Here is a 27,006-nt window from a genome sequence, read left to right on the forward strand (position 1 = left end):
AAACGAGTTAGCTTCAAATTCAAGAGAAAAACATGATTTAACTTCAAATCAATGCGAAGTAGAAGTCTTAGCATCAAATTCATGCGAAACAAATGATTTACCTTCAAATACTTGTGATAAACATGATTTAGCTTCAACTGCGTGCGAATCAAACGACTTAGCTTCAAATCCAAGGGAAACACATGATTTAACTTCAAATCAATGCGAAGTGGAAGGCTTAGCTTCAAATCCATGCGAAACAAATGATTTACCTTCAAATACTTGCGGTTTAAATGAAATAGCTTCAAATGCAGGCGAAACAAACGAGTTAGATTCAAGACCATGCGAAACACATGATTCAGCTTCAAATCAATGCAAAGTAGTAGACTTAGCTTCAAATCAATGCGAAACAAATGGTTTAGCTTCAAATACTTGTGATAAACATGATTTAGTTTCAACTGCATACGAATCGAACGAGTTCGCTTCAAATTCAAGAGAAACACATGAATTAACTTCAAATCAGTGCGAAGTAGTAGGCTCAGCTTCAAATCAATGCGAAACAAATGAATTACCTTCAAATACCTGCGGTTTAAATGAAATAGCTTCAAATGCAGGCGAAACAAACGAGTTAGCTTCACATCCATGCGAAGCACATGAGTTAGCTTCAAATCAATGCGAACATGAAGGCTTAGCTTCAAATCCATGTGAAACAAATGGTTTAGCTTCAAATACTTCTGATAAACACGATTTAGAGTCAATTGCATGCGAATGGAACGAGTTAGCTTCAAATCCCAGGGAAACACATGAATTAACTTCAAATCAATGCGAAGTAGTAGGCTTAGCTTCAAGTCCATGTGAAACAAATGATTTACCTTCAAATATCTGCGGTTTAAATGAAATAGCTTCAAATGCAGGCGAAACAAACGAGTTTGCTTCAAATCCATGCGAAGCACATGAGTTAGCTTCAAATCAATGCGAAGTAGAAGGCTTAGCTTCAAATCCATGTGAAACAAATGGTTTAGCTTCAAATACTTGTGATAAACATGATTTAGCTTCAACTGCGTGCGAATCAAACGACTTAGCTTCAAATCCAAGGGAAACACATGATTTAACTTCAACTCAATGCGAAGTAGAAGTCATAGCATCAAATTCATGTGAAACAAATGTTTTGGGTTCAGATGCTTGTAATAAACATGATTTAGCTACAACTGCATGCGATTCAAACGAGTTAGCTTCAAATCCAAGAGAAACACATGATATTAACTTCAAATCAATGCGAAGTGGAAGGCGTGGCTTCAAATCCATGTGAAACAAATGATTTACCTTCAAATATCTGCGGTTTAAATGAAATAGCTTCAAATGCAGGCGAAACAAACGAGTTAGCTTCAAATCCATGCGAAGCACATGAGTTAGCTTCAAATCAATGCGAGGTAGAAGGCTTAGCTTCAAATCCATGTGAAACAAATGGTTTAGCTTCAAATACTTCTGATAATCACGATTTAGAGTCAATTGCATGCGAATGGAACGAGTTAGCTTCAAATCCCAGGGAAACACATGAATTAACTTCAAATCAATGCGAAGTAGTAGGCTTAGCTTCAAATCAATGCGAAACAAATGTTTTGGGTTCAGATACTTGTGATCAAAATGATTTAGCTTCAACTGCATGCGAATCAAACGAGTTAGCTTCAAATTCAAGAGAAAAACATGATTTAACTTCAAATCAATGCGAAGTAGAAGTCTTAGCATCAAATTCATGCGAAACAAATGATTTACCTTCAAATACTTGTGATAAACATGATTTAGCTTCAACTGCGTGCGAATCAAACGACTTAGCTTCAAATCCAAGGGAAACACATGATTTAACTTCAAATCAATGCGAAGTAGTAGGCTTAGCTTCAAAACAATGCGAAACAAATGTTTTGGGTTCAGATACTTGTAATAAACATGATTTAGCTTCAACTGCATGCGATTCAAACGAGTTAGCTTCAAATCCAAGAGTAACACATGATATTAACTTCAAATCAATGCGAAGTGGAAGGCTTAGCTTCAAATCCATGCGAAACAAATGATTTACCTTCAAATACTTGCGGTTTAAATGAAATAGCTTCAAATGCAGGCGAAACAAACGAGTTAGATTCAAGACCATGCGAAGCACATGAGTTAGCTTCAAATCAATGCGAAGTAGAAGGCTTAGCTTCAAATCCATGTGAAACAAATGGTTTAGCTTCAAATACTTCTGATAAACACGATTTAGAGTCAATTGCATGCGAATGGAACGAGTTAGCTTCAAATCCCAGGGAAACACATGATTTAACTTCAAATCAATGCGAAGTAGGAGGCTTAGCTTCAAATCAATGCGAAACAAATGTTTTGGGTTCAGATACTTGTGAACAAAATGATTTAGCTTCAACTGCATGCGAATCAAACGAGTTAGCTTCAAATTCAAGAGAAACACATGATTTAACTTCAAATCAATGCGAAGTAGAAGTCTTAGCATCAAATTCATGCGAAACAAATGATTTACCTTCAAATACTTGTAATAAACATGATTTAGCTTCAACTGCGTGCGAATCAAACGACTTAGCTTCAAATCCAATGGAAACACATGATTTAACTTCAACTCAATGCGAAGTAGTAGGCTTAGCTTCAAATCAATGCGAAACAAATGTTTTGGGTTCAGATACTTGTAATAAACATGATTTAGCTTCAACTGCATGCGATTCAAACGAGTTAGCTTCAAATCCAAGAGAAACACATGATATTAACTTCAAATCAATGCGAAGTGGAAGGCTTAGCTTCAAATCCATGCGAAACAAATGATTTACCTTCAAATATCTGCGGTTTAAATGAAATAGCTTCAAATGCAGGCGAAACAAACGAGTTAGCTTCAAGACCATGCGAAACACATGATTCAGCTTCAAATCAATGCAAAGTAGTAGACTTAGCTTCAAATCAATGCGAAACAAATGGTTTAGCTTCAAATACTTGTGATAAACATGATTTAGTTTCAACTGCATACGAATCGAACGAGTTCGCTCCAAATTCAAGAGAAACACATGAATTAACATCAAATCAATGCGAAGTAGTAGGCTTAGCTTCAAATCCATGTGAAACAAATGGTTTAGCTTCAAATACTTCTGATAAACACGATTTAGAGTCAATTGCATGCGAATGGAACGAGTTAGCTTCAAATCCCAGGGAAACACATGATTTAACTTCAAATCAATGCGAAGTAGTAGGCTTAGCTTCAAATCAATGCGAAACAATTGTTTTGGGTTCAGATACTTGTGATCAAAATGATTTAGCTTCAACTGCATGCGAAGCAAACGAGGTAGCTTCAAATTCAAGAGAAACACATGATTTAACTTCAATTCAATGCGAAGTAGAAGTCTTAGCATCAAATTCATGCAAAACAAATGATTTACCTTCAAATACTTGTGATAAACATGATTTAGCTTCAACTGCGTGCGAATCAAACGACTTAGCTTCAAATCCAAGGGAAACACATGATTTAACTTCAACTCAATGCGAAGTAGTAGGCTTAGCTTCAAAACAATGCGAAACAAATGTTTTGGGTTCAGATACTTGTAACAAACATGATTTAGCTACAACTGCATGCGATTCAAACGAGTTAGCTTCAAATCCAAGAGAAACACATGATTTAACTTCAAATCAATGCGAAGTAGAAGTCTTAGCATCAAATTCATGCGAAACAAATGATTTACCTTCAAATACTTGCGGTTTAAATGAAATAGCTTCAAATGCAGGCGAAACAAACGAGTTTGCTTCAAATCCATGCGAAGCACATGAGTTAGCTTCAAATCAATGCGAAGTAGAAGGCTTAGCTTCAAATCCATGTGAAACAAATGGTTTAACTTCAAATACTTCTGATAAACACGATTTAGAGTCAATTGCATGCGAATGGAACGAGTTAGCTTCAAATCCTAGGGAAACACATGATTTAACTTCAAATCAATGCGAAGTAGGAGGCTTAGCTTCAAATCAATGCGAAACAAATGTTTTGGGTTCAGATACTTGTGAACAAAATGATTTAGCTTCAACTGCATGCGAATCAAACGAGTTAGCTTCAAATTCAAGAGAAACACATGATTTAACTTCAAATCAATGCGAAGTAGAAGTCTTAGCATCAAATTCATGCGAAACAAATGATTTACCTTCAAATACTTGCGGTTTAAATGAAATAGCTTCAAATGCAGGCGAAACAAACGAGTTAGCTTCAAGACCATGCGAAACACATGATTCAGCTTCAAATCAATGAAAAGTAGTAGACTTAGCTTCAAATCAATGCGAAACAAATGGTTTAGCTTCAAATACTTGTGATAAACATGATTTAGTTTCAACTGCATACGAATCTTACGAGTTCGCTCCAAATTCAAGAGAAACACATGAATTAACATCAAATCAATGCGAAGTAGTAGGCTTAGCTTCAAATCAATGCGAAACAAATGAATTACCTTCAAATACTTGTGATAAACATGATTTAGCTTCAACTGCGTGCGAAACAAACGAGTTAGCTTTACATCCATGCGAAGCACATGAGTTAGCTTCAAATCAATTGGAAGTAGAAGGCTTAGCTTCAAATCCATGTGAAACAAATGGTTTAGCTTCAAATACTTCTGATAAACACGATTTAGAGTCAATTGCATGCGAATGGAATAAGTTAGCTTCAAATCCCAGGGAAACACATGAATTAACTTCAAATCAATGCGAAGTAGTAGGCTTAGCTTCAAATCCATGTGAAACAAATGATTTACCTTCAAATATCTGCGGTTTAAATGAAATAGCTTCAAATGCAGGCGAAACAAACGAGTTAGCTTCACATCCATGCGAAGCACATGAGTTAGCTTCAAATCAATGCGAACAAGAAGGCTTAGCTTCAAATCAATGCGAAACAAATGTTTTGGGTTCAGATACTTGTGAACAAAATGATTTAGCTTCAACTGCATGCGAATCAAACGAGTTAGCTTCAAATTCAAGAGAAACACATGATTTAACTTCAAATCAATGCGAAGTAGAAGTCTTAGCATCAAATTCATGCGAAACAAATGATTTACCTTCAAATACTTGTGATAAACATGATTTAGCTTCAACTGCGTGCGAATCAAACGACTTAGCTTCAAATCCAAGGGAAACACATGATTTAACTTCAACTCAATGCGAAGTAGTAGGCTTAGCTTCAAATCAATGCGAAACAAATGTTTTGGGTTCAGATACTTGTAATAAACATGATTTAGCTTCAACTGCATGCGATTCAAACGAGTTAGCTTCAAATCCAAGAGAAACACATGATATTAACTTCAAATCAATGCGAAGTGGAAGGCTTAGCTTCAAATCCATGCGAAACAAATGATTTACCTTCAAATATCTGCGGTTTAAATGAAATAGCTTCAAATGCAGGCGAAACAAACGAGTTAGCTTCAAGACCATGCGAAACACATGATTCAGCTTCAAATCAATGCAAAGTAGTAGACTTAGCTTCAAATCAATGCGAAACAAATGGTTTAGCTTCAAATACTTGTGATAAACATGATTTAGTTTCAACTGCATACGAATCGAACGAGTTCGCTCCAAATTCAAGAGAAACACATGAATTAACATCAAATCAATGCGAAGTAGTAGGCTTAGCTTCAAATCCATGTGAAATAAATGGTTTAGCTTCAAATACTTCTGATAAACACGATTTAGAGTCAATTGCATGCGAATGGAACGAGTTAGCTTCAAATCCCAGGGAAACACATGATTTAACTTCAAATCAATGCGAAGTAGGAGGCTTAGCTTCAAATCAATGCGAAACAAATGTTTTGGGTTCAGATACTTGTGAACAAAATGATTTAGCTTCAACTGCATGCGAATCAAACGAGTTAGCTTCAAATTCAAGAGAAACACATGATTTAACTTCAAATCAATGCGAAGTAGAAATCTTAGCATCAAATTCATGCGAAACAAATGATTTACCTTCAAATACTTGTGATAAACATGATTTAGCTTCAACTGCGTGCGAATCAAACGACTTAGCTTCAAATCCAAGGGAAACACATGATTTAACTTCAACTCAGTGCGAAGTAGTAGGCTTAGCTTCAAAACAATGCGAAACAAATGTTTTGGGTTCAGATACTTGTAACAAACATGATTTAGCTACAACTGCATGCGATTCAAATGAGTTAGCTTCAAATCCAAGAGAAACACATGATATTAACTTCAAATCAATGCGAAGTGGAAGGCGTGGCTTCAAATCCATGTGAAACAAATGATTTACCTTCAAATATCTGCGGTTTAAATGAAATAGCTTCAAATGCAGGCGAAACAAACGAGTTTGCTTCAAATCCATGCGAAGCACATGAGTTAGCTTCAAATCAATGCGAAGTAGAAGGCTTAGCTTCAAATCCATGTGAAACAAATGGTTTAACTTCAAATACTTCTGATAAACACGATTTAGAGTCAATTGCATGCGAATGGAACGAGTTAGCTTCAAATCCCAGGGAAACACATGATTTAACTTCAAATCAATGCGAAGTAGGAGGCTTAGCTTCAAATCAATGCGAAACAAATGTTTTGGGTTCAGATACTTGTGAACAAAATGATTTAGCTTCAACTGCATGCGAATCAAACGAGTTAGCTTCAAATTCAAGAGAAACACATGATTTAACTTCAAATCAATGCGAAGTAGAAGTCTTAGCATCAAATTCATGCGAAACAAATGATTTACCTTCAAATACTTGCGGTTTAAATGAAATAGCTTCAAATGCAGGCGAAACAAACGAGTTAGCTTCAAGACCATGCGAAACACATGATTCAGCTTCAAATCAATGCAAAGTAGTAGACTTAGCTTCAAATCAATGCGAAACAAATGGTTTAGCTTCAAATACTTGTGATAAACATGATTTAGTTTCAACTGCATACGAATCTTACGAGTTCGCTCCAAATTCAAGAGAAACACATGAATTAACATCAAATCAATGCGAAGTAGTAGGCTTAGCTTCAAATCAATGCGAAACAAATGAATTACCTTCAAATACTTGTGATAAACATGATTTAGCTTCAACTGCGTGCGAAACAAACGAGTTAGCTTTACATCCATGCGAAGCACATGAGTTAGCTTCAAATCAATTGGAAGTAGAAGGCTTAGCTTCAAATCCATGTGAAACAAATGGTTTAGCTTCAAATACTTCTGATAAACACGATTTAGAGTCAATTGCATGCGAATGGAATAAGTTAGCTTCAAATCCCAGGGAAACACATGATTTAACTTCAAATCAATGCGAAGTAGGAGGCTTAGCTTCAAATCAATGCGAAACAAATGGTTTGGATTCAGATACTTGTGATCAAAATGATTTAGCTTCAACTGCATGCGAATCAAACGACTTAGCTTCAAATTCAAGAGAAACACATGAATTAACTTCAAATCAATGCGAAGTAGAAGTCTTAGCATCAAATTCATGCGAAACAAACGATTTAGCTTCAAATACTTGTGATAAACATGATTTAGAGTCAACTGCATGCGAATCAAACGACTTAGCTTCAAATCCAAGGGAAGCACATGATTTAACTTCAAATCAATGCGAAGTAGTAGGCTTAGCTTCAAATCAATGCGAAACAAATGTTTTGGGTTCAGATACTTGTAATAAATATGATTTAGCTTCAACTGCATGCGATTCAAACGAGTTAGCTTCAAATCCAAGAGTAACACATGATAATAACTTCAAATCAATGCGAAGTGGAAGGCTTAGCTTCAAATCCATGCGAAACAAATGATTTACCTTCAAATATCTCCGGTTTAAATGAAATAGCTTCAAATGCAGGCGAAACAAACGAGTTAGCTTCAAATCCATGCGAAGCACAAGAGTTAGCTTCAAATCAATGCGAAGTAGAAGGCTTAGCTTCAAATCCATGTGAAGCAAATGGTTTAGCTTCAGATACTTCTGATAAACACGATTTAGAGTCAATTGCATGCGAATGGAACGAGTTAGCTTCAAATCCCAGGGAAACACATGATTTAACTTCAAATCAATGCGAAGTAGGAGGCTTAGCTTCAAATCAATGCGAAACAAATGGTTTGGATTCAGATACTTGTGATCAAAATGATTTAGCTTCAACTGCATGCGAATCAAACGACTTAGCTTCAAATTCAAGAGAAACACATGAATTAACTTCAAATCAATGTGAAGTAGTAGACTTAGCTTCAAATCAATGCGAAACAAATGGTTTAGCTTCAAATACTTGTGATAAACATGATTTAGCTTCAACTGCGTGCGAATCAAACGACTTAGATTCAAATCCAAGGGAAATACATGATTTAACTTCAACTCAATGCGAAGTAGTAGGCTTAGCTTCAAATCAATGCGAAACAAATGTTTTGGGTTCAGATACTTGTAATAAACCTGATTTAGCTTCAACTGCATGCGATTCAAACGAGTTAGCTTCAAATCCAAGAGAAACACATGATATTAACTTCAAATCAATGCGAAGTGGAAGGCTTAGCTTCAAATCCATGCGAAACAAATGATTTACCTTCAAATATCTGCGGTTTAAATGAAATAGCTTCAAATGCAGGCGAAACAACGAGTTAGCTTCAAGACCATGCGAAACAGATGATTCAGCTTCAAATCAATGCAAAGTAGTAGACTTAGCTTCAAATCAATGCGAAACAAATGGTTTAGCTTCAAATACTTGTGATAAACATGATTTAGTTTCAACTGCATACGAATCGAACGAGTTCGCCCCAAATTCAAGAGAAACACATGAATTAACTTCAAATCAATGCGAAGTAGAAGGCTTAGCTTCAAATCAATGCGAAACAAATGATTTAGATTCAAATACTTGTGATAAACATGATTTAGAGTCAACTGCATGCGAATCAAACGAGTTAGCTTCAAATCCATGCGAAAAACATGATTTAACTTCAAATCAATGCGAAGTAGAAGGCTTAGCTTCAAATCAATGCGAAACAAATGGTTTAATTTCAAAAACTTGTGATATTGATAATTTAGCTTCAACTCAATGCGAGACAAACGAGTTAGCTTCAAATCCATGCGAAACACGTGATTTAACTTCCAATGCTTGCGATATAAATAAAGTAGTTTCAAATGCAGGCGAAACAATCGAGTAAGCTTCAAATCCATGCGAATCAAATGAGTTATCTTCAAATCAATGCGAAGTAGAAGGCTTAGCTTCAAATCGAAGGGAAACACATGATTTAACTTCAAATCAATGCGAAGTAGAAGGCTTAGCTTCAAATCCATGTGAAACAAATGGTTTAGCTTCAAATACTTCTGATAAACACGATTTAGAGTCAATTGCATGCGAATGGAACGAGTTAGCTTCAAATCCCAGGGAAACACATGATTTAACTTCAAATCAATGCGAAGTAGTAGGCTTAGCTTCAAATCAATGCGAAACAAATGTTTTGGGTTCAGATACTTGTGAACAAAATGATTTAGCTTCAACTGCATGCGAATCAAACGAGTTAGCTTCAAATTCAAGAGAAACACATGATTTAATTTCAAATCAATGCGAAGTAGAAGTCTTAGCATCAAATTCATGCGAAACAAATGATTTAGCTTCAAATACTTGTGATAAACATGATTTAGAGTCAACTGCATGCGAATCAAACGACTTAGCTTCAAATCCAAGGGAAACACATGATTTAACTTCAAATCAATGCGAAGTAGTAGGCTTAGCTTCAAATCAATGCGAAACAAATGTTTTGGGTTCAGATACTTGTAATAAATATGATTTAGCTTCAACTGCATGCGATTCAAACGAGTTAGCTTCAAATCCAAGAGAAACACATGATAATAACTTCAAATCAATGCGAAGTGGAAGGCTTAGCTTCAAATCCATGCGAAACAAATGATTTACATTCAAATATCTCCGGTTTAAATGAAATAGCTTCAAATGCAGGCGAAACAAACGAGTTAGCTTCAAATCCATGCGAAGCACAAGAGTTAGCTTCAAATCAATGCGAAGTAGAAGGCTTAGCTTCAAATCCATGTGAAGCAAATGGTTTAGCTTCAGATACTTCTGATAAACACGATTTAGAGTCAATTGCATGCGAATGGAACGAGTTAGCTTCAAATCCCAGGGAAACACATGATTTAACTTCAAATCAATGCGAAGTAGGAGGCTTAGCTTCAAATCAATGCGAAACAAATGGTTTGGATTCAGATACTTGTGATCAAAATGATTTAGCTTCAACTGCATGCGAATCAAACGACTTAGCTTCAAATTCAAGAGAAACACATGAATTAACTTCAAATCAATGTGAAGTAGTAGACTTAGCTTCAAATCAATGCGAAACAAATGGTTTAGCTTCAAATACTTGTGATAAACATGATTTAGCTTCAACTGCGTGCGAATCAAACGACTTAGATTCAAATCCAAGGGAAATACATGATTTAACTTCAACTCAATGCGAAGTAGTAGGCTTAGCTTCAAATCAATGCGAAACAAATGTTTTGGGTTCAGATACTTGTAATAAACCTGATTTAGCTTCAACTGCATGCGATTCAAACGAGTTAGCTTCAAATCCAAGAGAAACACATGATATTAACTTCAAATCAATGCGAAGTGGAAGGCTTAGCTTCAAATCCATGCGAAACAAATGATTTACCTTCAAATATCTGCGGTTTAAATGAAATAGCTTCAAATGCAGGCGAAACAACGAGTTAGCTTCAAGACCATGCGAAACAGATGATTCAGCTTCAAATCAATGCAAAGTAGTAGACTTAGCTTCAAATCAATGCGAAACAAATGGTTTAGCTTCAAATACTTGTGATAAACATGATTTAGTTTCAACTGCATACGAATCGAACGAGTTCGCCCCAAATTCAAGAGAAACACATGAATTAACTTCAAATCAATGCGAAGTAGAAGGCTTAGCTTCAAATCAATGCGAAACAAATGATTTAGATTCAAATACTTGTGATAAACATGATTTAGAGTCAACTGCATGCGAATCAAACGAGTTAGCTTCAAATCCATGCGAAAAACATGATTTAACTTCAAATCAATGCGAAGTAGAAGGCTTAGCTTCAAATCAATGCGAAACAAATGGTTTAATTTCAAAAACTTGTGATATTGATAATTTAGCTTCAACTCAATGCGAGACAAACGAGTTAGCTTCAAATCCATGCGAAACACGTGATTTAACTTCCAATGCTTGCGATATAAATAAAGTAGTTTCAAATGCAGGCGAAACAATCGAGTAAGCTTCAAATCCATGCGAATCAAATGAGTTAGCTTCAAATCAATGCGAAGTAGAAGGCTTAGCTTCAAATCGAAGGGAAACACATGATTTAACTTCAAATCAATGCGAAGTAGAAGGCTTAGCTTCAAATCCATGTGAAACAAATGGTTTAGCTTCAAATACTTCTGATAAACACGATTTAGAGTCAATTGCATGCGAATGGAACGAGTTAGCTTCAAATCCCAGGGAAACACATGATTTAACTTCAAATCAATGCGAAGTAGTAGGCTTAGCTTCAAATCAATGCGAAACAAATGTTTTGGGTTCAGATACTTGTGAACAAAATGATTTAGCTTCAACTGCATGCGAATCAAACGAGTTAGCTTCAAATTCAAGAGAAACACATGATTTAATTTCAAATCAATGCGAAGTAGAAGTCTTAGCATCAAATTCATGCGAAACAAATGATTTAGCTTCAAATACTTGTGATAAACATGATTTAGAGTCAACTGCATGCGAATCAAACGACTTAGCTTCAAATCCAAGGGAAACACATGATTTAACTTCAAATCAATGCGAAGTAGTAGGCTTAGCTTCAAATCAATGCGAAACAAATGTTTTGGGTTCAGATACTTGTAATAAATATGATTTAGCTTCAACTGCATGCGATTCAAACGAGTTAGCTTCAAATCCAAGAGAAACACATGATAATAACTTCAAATCAATGCGAAGTGGAAGGCTTAGCTTCAAATCCATGCGAAACAAATGATTTACCTTCAAATATCTCCGGTTTAAATGAAATAGCTTCAAATGCAGGCGAAACAAACGAGTTAGCTTCAAATCCATGCGAAGCACAAGAGTTAGCTTCAAATCAATGCGAAGTAGAAGGCTTAGCTTCAAATCCATGTGAAGCAAATGGTTTAGCTTCAGTTACTTCTGATAAACACGATTTAGAGTCAATTGCATGCGAATGGAACGAGTTAGCTTCAAATCCCAGGGAAACACATGATTTAACTTCAAATCAATGCGAAGTAGGAGGCTTAGCTTCAAATCAATGCGAAACAAATGGTTTGGATTCAGATACTTGTGATCAAAATGATTTAGCTTCAACTGCATGCGAATCAAACGACTTAGCTTCAAATTCAAGAGAAACACATGAATTAACTTCAAATCAATGTGAAGTAGTAGACTTAGCTTCAAATCAATGCGAAACAAATGGTTTAGCTTCAAATACTTGTGATAAACATGATTTAGCTTCAACTGCGTGCGAATCAAACGACTTAGATTCAAATCCAAGGGAAATACATGATTTAACTTCAACTCAATGCGAAGTAGTAGGCTTAGCTTTAAATCAATGCGAAACAAATGTTTTGGGTTCAGATACTTGTAATAAACCTGATTTAGCTTCAACTGCATGCGATTCAAACGAGTTAGCTTCAAATCCAAGAGAAACACATGATATTAACTTCAAATCAATGCGAAGTGGAAGGCTTAGCTTCAAATCCATGCGAAACAAATGATTTACCTTCAAATATCTGCGGTTTAAATGAAATAGCTTCAAATGCAGGCGAAACAACGAGTTAGCTTCAAGACCATGCGAAACAGATGATTCAGCTTCAAATCAATGCAAAGTAGTAGACTTAGCTTCAAATCAATGCGAAACAAATGGTTTAGCTTCAAATACTTGTGATAAACATGATTTAGTTTCAACTGCATACGAATCGAACGAGTTCGCCCCAAATTCAAGAGAAACACATGAATTAACTTCAAATCAATGCGAAGTAGAAGGCTTAGCTTCAAATCAATGCGAAACAAATGTTTTGGGTTCAGATACTTGTGAACAAAATGATTTAGCTTCAACTGCATGCGAATCAAACGAGTTAGCTTCAAATTCAAGAGAAACACATGATTTAATTTCAAATCAATGCGAAGTAGAAGTCTTAGCATCAAATTCATGCGAAACAAATGATTTAGCTTCAAATACTTGTGATAAACATGATTTAGAGTCAACTGCATGCGAATCAAACGAGTTAGCTTCAAATCCATGCGAAAAACATGATTTAACTTCAAATCAATGCGAAGTAGAAGGCTTAGCTTCAAATCAATGCGAAACAAATGGTTTAATTTCAAAAACTTGTGATATTGATAATTTAGCTTCAACTCAATGCGAGACAAACGAGTTAGCTTCAAATCCATGCGAAACACGTGATTTAACTTCCAATGCTTGCGATATAAATAAAGTAGTTTCAAATGCAGGCGAAACAATCGAGTAAGCTTCAAATCCATGCGAATCAAATGAGTTAGCTTCAAATCAATGCGAAGTAGAAGGCTTAGCTTCAAATCGAAGGGAAACACATGATTTAACTTCAAATCAATGCGAAGTAGAAGGCTTAGCTTCAAATCCATGTGAAACAAATGGTTTAGCTTCAAATACTTCTGATAAACACGATTTAGAGTCAATTGCATGCGAATGGAACGAGTTAGCTTCAAATCCCAGGGAAACACATGATTTAACTTCAAATCAATGCGAAGTAGTAGGCTTAGCTTCAAATCAATGCGAAACAAATGTTTTGGGTTCAGATACTTGTGAACAAAATGATTTAGCTTCAACTGCATGCGAATCAAACGAGTTAGCTTCAAATTCAAGAGAAACACATGATTTAATTTCAAATCAATGCGAAGTAGAAGTCTTAGCATCAAATTCATGCGAAACAAATGATTTAGCTTCAAATACTTGTGATAAACATGATTTAGAGTCAACTGCATGCGAATCAAACGACTTAGCTTCAAATCCAAGGGAAACACATGATTTAACTTCAAATCAATGCGAAGTAGTAGGCTTAGCTTCAAATCAATGCGAAACAAATGTTTTGGGTTCAGATACTTGTAATAAATATGATTTAGCTTCAACTGCATGCGATTCAAACGAGTTAGCTTCAAATCCAAGAGAAACACATGATAATAACTTCAAATCAATGCGAAGTGGAAGGCTTAGCTTCAAATCCATGCGAAACAAATGATTTACCTTCAAATATCTGCGGTTTAAATGAAATAGCTTCAAATGCAGGCGAAACAACGAGTTAGCTTCAAGACCATGCGAAACAGATGATTCAGCTTCAAATCAATGCAAAGTAGTAGACTTAGCTTCAAATCAATGCGAAACAAATGGTTTAGCTTCAAATACTTGTGATAAACATGATTTAGTTTCAACTGCATACGAATCGAACGAGTTCGCCCCAAATTCAAGAGAAACACATGAATTAACTTCAAATCAATGCGAAGTAGAAGGCTTAGCTTCAAATCAATGCGAAACAAATGTTTTGGGTTCAGATACTTGTGAACAAAATGATTTAGCTTCAACTGCATGCGAATCAAACGAGTTAGCTTCAAATTCAAGAGAAACACATGATTTAATTTCAAATCAATGCGAAGTAGAAGTCTTAGCATCAAATTCATGCGAAACAAATGATTTAGCTTCAAATACTTGTGATAAACATGATTTAGAGTCAACTGCATGCGAATCAAACGAGTTAGCTTCAAATCCATGCGAAAAACATGATTTAACTTCAAATCAATGCGAAGTAGAAGGCTTAGCTTCAAATCAATGCGAAACAAATGGTTTAATTTCAAAAACTTGTGATATTGATAATTTAGCTTCAACTCAATGCGAGACAAACGAGTTAGCTTCAAATCCATGCGAAACACGTGATTTAACTTCCAATGCTTGCGATATAAATAAAGTAGTTTCAAATGCAGGCGAAACAATCGAGTAAGCTTCAAATCCATGCGAATCAAATGAGTTAGCTTCAAATCAATGCGAAGTAGAAGGCTTAGCATCAAATCGAAGGGAAACACATGATTTAACTTCAAATCAATGCGAAGTAGAAGGCTTAGCTTCAAATCCATGTGAAACAAATGGTTTAGCTTCAAATACTTCTGATAAACACGATTTAGAGTCAATTGCATGCGAATGGAACGAGTTAGCTTCAAATCCCAGGGAAACACATGATTTAACTTCAAATCAATGCGAAGTAGTAGGCTTAGCTTCAAATCAATGCGAAACAAATGTTTTGGGTTCAGATACTTGTGAACAAAATGATTTAGCTTCAACTGCATGCGAATCAAACGAGTTAGCTTCAAATTCAAGAGAAACACATGATTTAATTTCAAATCAATGCGAAGTAGAAGTCTTAGCATCAAATTCATGCGAAACAAATGATTTAGCTTCAAATACTTGTGATAAACATGATTTAGAGTCAACTGCATGCGAATCAAACGACTTAGCTTCAAATCCAAGGGAAACACATGATTTAACTTCAAATCAATGCGAAGTAGTAGGCTTAGCTTCAAATCAATGCGAAACAAATGTTTTGGGTTCAGATACTTGTAATAAATATGATTTAGCTTCAACTGCATGCGATTCAAACGAGTTAGCTTCAAATCCAAGAGAAACACATGATAATAACTTCAAATCAATGCGAAGTGGAAGGCTTAGCTTCAAATCCATGCGAAACAAATGATTTACCTTCAAATATCTCCGGTTTAAATGAAATAGCTTCAAATGCAGGCGAAACAAACGAGTTAGCTTCAAATCCATGCGAAGCACAAGAGTTAGCTTCAAATCAATGCGAAGTAGAAGGCTTAGCTTCAAATCCATGTGAAGCAAATGGTTTAGCTTCAGTTACTTCTGATAAACACGATTTAGAGTCAATTGCATGCGAATGGAACGAGTTAGCTTCAAATCCCAGGGAAACACATGATTTAACTTCAAATCAATGCGAAGTAGAAGGCTTAGCTTCAAATCAATGCGAAACAAATGATTTAGATTCAAATACTTGTGATAAACACGATTTAGAGTCAACTGCATGCGAATCAAACGAGTTAGCTTCAAATTCAAGAGAAACACATGATTTAACTTCAAATCAATGCGAAGTAGAAGGCTTAGCTTCAAATCAATGCGAAACAAATGGTTTAATTTCAAAAACTTGTGATATTGATAATTTAGCTTCAACTCAATGCGAGACAAACGAGTTAGCTTCAAATCCATGCAAATCACGTGATTTAACTTCCAATGCTTGCGATATAAATAAAGTAGTTTCAAATGCAGGCGAAACAATCGAGTAAGCTTCAAATCCATGCGAATCAAATGAGTTGGCTTCAAATCAATGCGAAGTAGAAGGCTTAGCTTCAAATCGAAGGGAAACACATGATTTAACTTCAAATCAATGCGAAGTAGAAGGCTTAGCTTCAAATCCATGCGAAGCAAATGATTTACCTTCAAATACTTGCGGTTTAAATGAAATAGCTTCAAATGCAGGCGAAACAAACGAGTTAGCTTCAAGACCATACGAAACACATGATTCAGCTTCAAATCAATGCGAAGTAGTAGACTTAGCTTCAAATCAATGCGAAACAAATGGTTTAGCTTCAAATACTTGTGATAAACATGATCTAGTTTCAACTGCATACGAATCGAACGAGTTCGCTTCAAATCCAAGAGAAACACATGATTCAGCTTCAAATCAATGCGATGTAGTAGGCTTAGCTTCAAATCAATGCGAAACAAATGGTTTAGCTTCAAATACTTGTGATGAACACGATTTAGAGTCAACTGCATGCGAATCAAACGAATTAGCTTCAAGTCCAAGGAAAACACATGATTTAACTTCAAATCAATGCGAAGTAGTAGGTTTAGCTTCAAATCAATGCGAAACAAATGATTTACCTTCAAATACTTGTGATAAACATGATTAAGCTTCAACTGTATGCGAATCAAACGAGTTATATTGAAATCGGAGGGAAACACATGATTTACCTTCAAATAACTGCGGTTTAAATGAAATAGCTTCAAATGCAGGCGAAAAAAACGAGTTAGAATCAAACCCATGCGAAACACATGATTCAGCATCTAATCAATATGAAGTAGAAGGCTCAATTTCAAATCCATGCGAAACATGTGGTTTAGCTTCAAATACTTGTGATAAACGGGATTTAGAGTCAACTGCATGCGAATCAAACGAGTTAGCTTCAAGTCCCAGGGAAACACATGATTTAACTTCAAATCAATGTGAAGTAGAAGGCTTAGCTTCAAATCCATGCGAAACAAATGATTTACCTTCAAATATCTGCGATTTAAATGAAATAGCTTTAAATGCAGGCGAAACAAACGAGTTAGCTTCAAATCCATGCGAAGCACATGAGTTAACTTCAAATCAATGCGAAGTAGAAGGCTTAGCTTCAAATCCATGTGAAACAAATGGTTTAGCTTCAAATACTTCTGATAAACACGATTTGGAGTCAATTGCATGCGAATGGAACGAGTTAGCTTCAAATCCCAGGGAAACACATGATTTAACTTCAAATCAATGCGAAGTAGGAGTCTTAGCATCAAATTCATGCGTAACAAATGATTTACCTTCAAATACTTGTGATAAACATGATTTAGCTTCAACTGCGTGCGAATCAAACGACTTAACTTCAAATCCAAGGGAAACACATGATTTAACTTCAAATCAATGCGAAGTAGTAGGCTTAGCTTCAAATCCATGCGAAACAAATGATTTACCTTCAAATACTTGCGGTTTAAATGAAATAGCTTCAAATGCAGGCGAAACAAACGAGTTAGAATCAAACCCATGCGAAACACATGATTCAGCATCAAATCAATATGAAGTAGAAGGCTTAACTTCAAATCCATGCGAAACATGTGGTTTAGCTTCAAATACTTGTGATAAACGGGATTTAGAGTCAACTGCATGCGAATCAAACGAGTGAGCTTCAAATCCCAGGGAAACACATGATTTAACTTCAAATCAATGCGAAGTAGAAGGCTTAGCTTCAAATCCATGCGAAACAAATGATTTACCTTCAAATATCTGCGGTTTAAATGAAATAGCTTTAAATGCAGGCGAAACAAACGAGTTAGCTTCAAATCCATGCGAAGCACATGAGTTAACTTCAAATCAATGCGTAGTAGAAGGCTTAGCTTCAAATCCATGTGAAACAAATGGTTTAGCTTCAAATACTTCTGATAAACACGATTTAGAGTCAATTGCATGCGAATGGAACGAGTTAGCTTCAAATCCCAGGGAAACACATGATTTAACTTCAAATCAATGCGAAGTAGGAGTCTTAGCTTCAAATCAATGCGAAACAAATGGTTTGGATTCAGATACTTGTTATCAAAATGATTTAGCTTCAACTGCATGCGAATCAAACGACTTAGCTTCAAATTCAAGAGAAACACATGAATTAACTTCAAATCAATGCGAAGTAGTAGGCATAGCTTCAAATCAATGCGAAACAAATGTTTTGGGTTCAGATACTTGTGATCAAAATGATTTAGCTTCAACTGCATGCGGATCAAACGAGTTAGCTTCAAATTCAAGAGAAACACATGATTTAACTTCAAATCAATGCGAAGTAGTAAGCTTAGCTTCAAATCAATGCGAAACAAATGTTTTGGGTTCAGATACTTGTGAACAAAATGATCTAGCTTCAACTGCATGCGAATCAAACGAGTTGCCTTCAAATTGAAGAGAAACACATGATTTAACTTCAAATCAATGCGAAGTGGAAGGCTTAGCTTCAAATCCATGCGAAACAAATGATTTACCTTCAAATACTTGCGGTTTAAATGAAATAGCTTGAAATGCAGGCGAAACAAACGAGTTAGCTTCAAGACCATGCGAAACACATGATTCAGCTTCAAATAAATGCAAAGTAGTAGACTTAGCTTCAAATCAATACGAAACAAATGGTTTAGCTTCAAATACTTGTGACAAACATGATTTAGTTTCAACTGCATACGAATCGAACGAGTTCGCTTCAAATTCAAGAGAAACACATGAATTAACTTCAAATCAATGCGAAGTAGTAGGCTTAGCTTCAAATCAATGCGAAACAAATGAATTACCTTCAAATACCTGCGGTTTAAATGAAATAGCTTCAAATGCAGGCGAAACAAACGAGTTAGATTCAAATCCATGCGAAGCACATGAGTTAGCTTCAAATCAATGCGAAGAAGAAGGCTTAGCTTCAAATCCATGTGAAACTAATGGTTTAGCTTCAAATACTTCTGATAAACACGATTTAGAGTCAATTGCATGCGAATGGATCGAGTTAGCTTCAAACCCCAGGGAAACACATGATTTAACTTCAAATCAATGCGAAGTAGGTGGCTTAGCTTCAAATCAATGCAAAACAAATAGTTTGGATTCAGATACTTGTGATCAAAAAGATTTAGCTTCAACTGCATGCGAATCAAACGAGTTAGTTTCAAATTCAAGAGAAACACATGATTTAACTTCAAATCAATGCGAAGTAGAAGGCTTTGCTTCAAATCCATGCGAAACATATGATTTACCTTCAAATACTTGCGGTTTAAATAAAATAGCTTCAAATGCAGGTGAAACAAACGAGTTAGCTTCAAGTCCATGCGAAACACATGATTCAGCTTCAGATCAATGCGATGTAGTAGGCTTAGCTTCAAATCAATGCGAAACAAATGGTTTAGCTTCAAATACTTGTGATGAACACGATTTAGAGTCAACTGCATGCGAATCAAACGAATTAGCTTCAAGTCCAAGAGAAACACATGATTTAACTTCAAATCAATGCGAAGTAGTAGGCTTAGCATCAAATCCATGCGAAACAAATGATTTACCTTCAAATACTTGTGGTTTAAATGAAATAGCTTCAAATGCAGGCGAAACAAACGAGTTAGAATCAAACCCATGCGAAACACATGATTCAGCATCAAATCAATATGAAGTAGAAGGCTTAACTGCAAATCCATGCGAAACATGTGGTTTAGCATCAAATACTTGTGATAAACGGGATTTAGAGTCAACTGCATGCGAATCAAACGAGTTAGCTTCAAATCCCAGGGAAACACATGATTTAACTTCAAATCAATGCGAAGTAGAAGGCTTAGCTTCAAATCCATGCGAAACAAATGATTTACCTTCAAATATCTGCGGTTCAAATGAAATAGCTTTAAATGCAGGCGAAACAAACGAGTTAGCTTCAAATCCATGCGAAGCATATGAGTTAACTTCAAATCAATGCGAAGTAGAAGGCTTAGCTTCAAATCCATGTGAAACAAATGGTTTAGCTTCAAATACTTCTGATAAACGCGATTTAGAGTCAATTGCATGCGAATGGAACGAGTTAGCTTCAAATCCCAGGGAAACACATGATTTAACTTCAAATCAATGCGAAGTAGTAGGCTTAGCTTCAAATCTGTGCGAAACTAATGGTTTGGATTCAGATACTTGTGATAAACATGGTTTAGCTTCAACTGCATGCGAATCAAACGAGTTAGCTTCAAATCCCAGGGAAACACATGATATTAACTTCAAATCAATGCGAAGTGGAAGGCTTAGCTTCAAATCCATGCGAAACAAATGATTTACCTTCAAATACTTGCGGTTTAAATGAAATAGCTTCAAATGCAGGCGAAACAAACGAGTTAGCCTCAAGACCATGCGAAACACATGATTCAGCTTCAGATCAATGCGAAGTAGAAGACTTAGCTTCAAATCAATGCGAAACAAATGATTTAGCTTCAAATACTTGTGATAAACATGATTAAGCTTCAACTGCATGCGAATCAAACGAGTTATATTGAAATCCGTGGGAAACACATGATTTACCTTCAAATACCTGCGGTTTAAATGAAATAGCTTCAAATACTGGCGAAAAAAACGAGTTAGCATCAAACCCATGCGAAACACATGATTTAGCATCAAATCAATATGAAGTAGAAGGCTTAACTTCAAATCCATGCGAAACATGTGGTTTAGCTTCAAATACTTGTGATAAATGGGATTTAGAGTCAACTGCATGCGAATCAAACGAGTTAGCTTCAAATCACAGGAAAACACATGATTTAACTTCAAATCAATGCGAAGTAGAAGGCTTAGCTGCAAATCTGTGCGAAACAAATGGTTGGGATTCAGATACCTGCGGTTTAAACGAAATAGCTTCAAATGCAGGAGAAACAAACGAGTTAGCTTCAAATCCATGCGATACACATGATTTAGCTTCAAATCAATACGAAGTAGTAGGCTTAGCTTCAAATCATTGCGAAACAAATGGTTTGGATTCAGATACTTGTGATAGACACGATTTAGAGTCAACTGCAGGCGAAACAAACGAGTTAGCTTCAAGACCATGCGAAACACATGATTCAGCTTCAAATAAATGCAATGTAGTAGACTTAGCTTCAAATCAATACGAAACAAATGATTTACCTTCAAATACTTGCGGTTTAAATGAAATAGCTTCAAATGCAGGCGAAACAAACGAGTTAGAATCAAACCCATGCGAAACACATGATTCAGCATCAAATCAATATGAAGTAGAAGGCTTAACTTCAAATCCATGCGAAACATGTGGTTTAGCTTCAAATACTTGTGATAAACGGGATTTAGAGTCAACTGCATGCGAATCAAACGAGTGAGCTTCGAATCCCAGGGAAACACATGATTTAACTTCAAATCAATGCGAAGTAGAAGGCTTAGCTTCAAATCCATGCGAAACAAATGATTTACCTTCAAATATCTGCGGTTTAAATGAAATAGCTTTAAATGCAGGCGAAACAAACGAGTTAGCTTCAAATCCATGCGAAGCACCTGAGTTAACTTCAAATCAATGCGAAGTAGAAGGCTTAGCTTCAAATCCATGCGAAACAAATGATTTACCTTCAAATATCTGCGGTTTAAATGAAATAGCTTTAAATGCAGGCGAAACAAACGAGTTAGCTTCAAATCCATGGGAAACACATGATTTAACTTGAAATCAATGCGAAGTAGGAGGCTTAGCTTCAAATCAATGCGAAACAAATGGTTTGGATTCAGATACTTGTTATCAAAATGATTTAGCTTCAACTGCATGCGAATCAAACGACTTAGCTTCAAATTCAAGAGAAACACATGAATTAACTTCAAATCAATGCGAAGTAGTAGGCTTAGCTTCAAATCAATGCGAAACAAATGTTTTGGGTTCAGATACTTGTGAACAAAATGATCTAGCTTCAACTGCATGCGAATCAAACGAGTTAGCTTCAAATTCAAGAGAAACACATGATTTAACTTCAAATCAATGCGAAGTGGAAGGCTTAGCTTCAAATCCATGCGAAACAAATGATTTACCTTCAAATACTTGCGGTTTAAATGAAATAGCTTGAAATGCAGGCGAAACAAACGAGTTAGCTTCAAGACCATGCGAAACACATGATTCAGCTTCAAATCAATGCAAAGTAGTAGACTTAGCTTCAAATCCATGTGAAACAAATGGTTTAGCTTCAAAAACTTCTGATAAACACGATTTAGAGTCAATTGCATTCGAATGGATCGAGTTAGCTTCAAATCCCAGGGAAACACATGATTTAACTTCAAATCAATGCGAAGTAGGTGGCTTAGCTTCAAATCAATGCAAAACAAATAGTTTGGATTCAGATACTTGTGATCAAAATGATTTAGCTTCAACTGCATGCGAATCAAACGAGTTAGTTTCAAATTCAAGAGAAACACATGATTTAACTTCAAATCAATGCGAAGTAGAAGTCTTAGCATCAAATTCATGCGAAACAAATGATTTACCTTCAAATACTTGTGATAAACATGATTTAGCTTCAACTGCGTGCGAATCAAACGACTTAGCTTCAAATCCAAGGGAAACACATGATTTAACTTCAACTTAATGCGAAGTAGAAGTCTTAGCATCAAATTCATGCGAAACAAATGATTTACCTTCAAATACTTGTGATAAACATGATTTAGCTTCAACTGCGTGCGAATCAAACGACTTAGCTTCAAATCCAAGGGAAACACATGATTTAACTTCAACTTAATGCGAAGTAGTAGGCTTAGCTTCAAATCAATGCGAAACAAATGTTTCGGGTTCAGATACTTGTAATAAACATGATTTAGCTTCAACTGCATGCGATTCAAACGAGTTAGCTTCAAATCCAAGAGAAACACATGATATTAACTTCAAATCAATGCGAAGTGGAAGGCTTAGCTTCAAATCAATGCGAAACAAATAGATTGGATTCAGATACTTGTGATCAAAATGATTTAGCTTCAACTGCATGCGAATCAAACGAGTTAGCTTCAAATTCAAGAGAAACACATGATTTAACTTGAAATCAATGCGAAGTAAAAGGATTAGCTTCAAATCAATGCGAAACAAATGTTTTGGTTTCAGATACTTGTAATAAACATGATTTAGCTTAAACTGCATGCGATTCAAACGAGTTAGCTTCAAATCCAAGAGAAACACATGATATTAACTTCAAATCAATGCGAAGTGGAAGGCTTAGCTTCAAATCCATGCGAAACAAATGATTTACCTTCAAATACTTGCGGTTTAAATGAAATAGCTTCAAATGCAGGCGAAACAAACGAGTTAGCCTCAAGACCATGCGAAACACATGATTCAGCTTCAAATCAATGCGAAGTAGAAGACTTAGCTTCAAATCAATGCGAAACAAATGATTTAGCTTCAAATACTTGTGATAAACATGATTAAGCTTCAAATGCATGCGAATCAAACGAGTTATATTGAAATCCGTGGGAAACACATGATTTACCTTCAAATACCTGCGGTTTAAATGAAATAGCTTCAAATACTGGCGAAAAAAACGAGTTAGCATCAAACCCATGCGAAACACATGACTTAGCATCAAATCAATATGAAGTAGAAGGCTTAACTTCAAATCCATGCGAAACATGTGGTTTAGCTTCAAATACTTGTGATAAATGGGATTTAGAGTCAACTGCATGCGAATCAAACGAGTTAGCTTCAAATCACAGGAAAACACATGATTTAACTTCAAATCAATGCGAAGTAGAAGGCTTAGCTGCAAATCTGTGCGAAACAAATGGTTGGGATTCAGATACCTGCGGTTTAAACGAAATAGCTTCAAATGCAGGAGAAACAAACGAGTTAGCTTCAAATCCATGCGATACACATGATTTAGCTTCAAATCAATACGAAGTAGTAGGCTTAGCATTGCGAAACAAATGGTTTGGATTCAGATACTTGTGATAGACACGATTTAGAGTCAACTGCAGGCGAAACAAACGAGTTAGCTTCAAGACCATGCGAAACACATGATTCAGCTTCAAATAAATGCAAAGTAGTAGACTTAGCTTCAAATCAATACGAAACAAATGATTTACCTTCAAATACTTGCGGTTTAAATGAAATAGCTTGAAATGCAGGCGAAACAAACGAGTTAGCTTCAAGACCATGCGAAACACATGATTCAGCTTCAAATAAATGCAAAGTAGTAGACTTAGCTTCAAATCAATACGAAACAAATGGTTTAGCTTCAAATACTTGTGACAAACATGATTTAGTTTCAACTGCATACGAATCGAACGAGTTCGCTTCAAATTCAAGAGAAACACATGAATTAACTTCAAATCAATGCGAAGTAGTAGGCTTAGCTTCAAATCAATGCGAAACAAATGAATTACCTTCAAATACCTGCGGTTTAAATGAAATAGCTTCAAATGCAGGCGAAACAAACGAGTTAGATTCAAATCCATGCGAAGCACATGAGTTAGCTTCAAATCAATGCGAAGAAGAAGGCTTAGCTTCAAATCCATGTGAAACTAATGGTTTAGCTTCAAATACTTCTGATAAACACGATTTAGAGTCAATTGCATGCGAATGGATCGAGTTAGCTTCAAACCCCAGGGAAACAAATGATTTAACTTCAAATCAATGCGAAGTAGGTGGCTTAGCTTCAAATCAATGCAATACAAATAGTTTGGATTGAGATACTTGTGATCAAAATGATTTAGCTTCAACTGCATGCGAATCAAACGAGTTAGTTTCAAATTCAAGAGAAACACATGATTTAACTTCAAATCAATGCGAAGTAGAAGGCTTTGCTTCAAATCCATGCGAAACATATGATTTACCTTCAAATACTTGTGATAAACATGATTAAGATTCAACTGCATGCGAATCAAACGAGTTATATTGAAATCGGAGGGAAACACATGATTTACCTTCAAATAACTGCGGTTTAAATGAAATAGCTTCAAATGCAGGCGAAACAAACGAGTTAGAATCAAACCTATGCGAAACACATGATTCAGCATCAAATCAATATGAAGTAGAAGGCTTAACTGCAAATCCATGCGAAACATGTGGTTTAGCTTCAAATACTTGTGATAAACGGGATTTAGAGTCAACTGCATGCGAATCAAACGAGTTAGCTTCAAATCCCAGGGAAACACATGATTTAACTTCAAATCAATGCGAAGTAGAAGGCTTAGCTTCAAATCCATGCGAAACAAATGATTTACCTTCAAATATCTGCGGTTCAAATGAAATAGCTTTAAATGCAGGCGAAACAAACGAGTTAGCTTCAAATCCATGCGAAGTATATGAGTTAACTTCAAATCAATGCGAAGTAGAAGGCTTAGCTTCAAATCCATGTGAAACAAATGGTTTAGCTTCAAATACTTCTGATAAACACGATTTGGAGTCAATTGCATGCGAATGGAACGAGTTAGCTTCAAATCCCAGGGAAACACATGATTTAACTTCAAATCAATGCGAAGTAGTAGGCTTAGCTTCAAATCTGTGCGAAACTAATGGTTTGGATTCAGATACTTGTGATAAACATGGTTTAGCTTCAACTGCATGCGAATCAAACGAGTTAGCTTCAAATCCCAGGGAAACACATGATTTAACTTCAAATCAATGCGAAGTAAAAGGCTTAGCTTCAAATCCATGCGAAACAAATGATTTAACTTCAAAAACCTGCGGTTGAAATGAAATAACTTCAAATGCAGGCGAAACAAACAAGTTAGCTTCAAAGCCATGGGAAACACATGAGTTAGCTTCAAATCAATGCGAAGTAGAAGGCTTAGCTTCAAATCCATGCGAAACAAATGATTTACCTTCACAAACCTCCGGTTTAAATGAAATAACTTCAAATGCAGGCGAAACAAACAAGTTAGCTTCAAATCCATGGGAAACACATGATTTAACTTCAAATCAATGCGAAGTAGGAGGCTTAGCTTCAAATCAATGCGAAACAAATGGTTTGGATTCAGATACTTGTTATCAAAATGATTTAGCTTCAACTGCATGCGAATCAAACGACTTAGCTTCAAATTCAAGAGAAACACATGAATTAACTTCAAATCAATGCGAAGTAGTAAGCTTAGCTTCAAATCAATGCGAAACAAATGTTTTGGGTTCAGATACTTGTGAACAAAATGATCTAGCTTCAACTGCATGCGAATCAAACGAGTTAGCTTCAAATTCAAGAGAAACACATGATTTAACTTCAAATCAATGCGAAGTGGAAGGCTTAGCTTCAAATCCATGCGAAACAAATGATTTACCTTCAAATACTTGCGGTTTAAATGAAATAGCTTGAAATGCAGGCGAAACAAACGAGTTAGCTTCAAATTCAAGAGAAACACATGATTTAACCTCAAATCAATGCCAAGTAGAAGTCTTAGCATCAAATTCATGCGAAACAAATGATTTACCTTCAAATACTTGTGATAAACATGATTTAGCTTCAACTGCGTGCGAATCAAACGACTTAGCTTCAAATCCAAGGGAAACACATGATTTAACTTCAACTTAATGCGAAGTAGAAGTCTTAGCATCAAATTCATGCGAAACAAATGATTTACCTTCAAATACTTGTGATAAACATGATTTAGCTTCAACTGCGTGCGAATCAAACGACTTAGCTTCAAATCCAAGGGAAACACATGATTTAACTTCAACTTAATGCGAAGTAGTAGGCTTAGCTTCAAATCAATGCGAAACAA

Source organism: Megalopta genalis, unplaced genomic scaffold, assembly GCF_051020955.1.
Source record: "Megalopta genalis isolate 19385.01 unplaced genomic scaffold, iyMegGena1_principal scaffold0528, whole genome shotgun sequence".
Taxonomy (NCBI): Eukaryota; Metazoa; Arthropoda; class Insecta; order Hymenoptera; family Halictidae; genus Megalopta; species Megalopta genalis.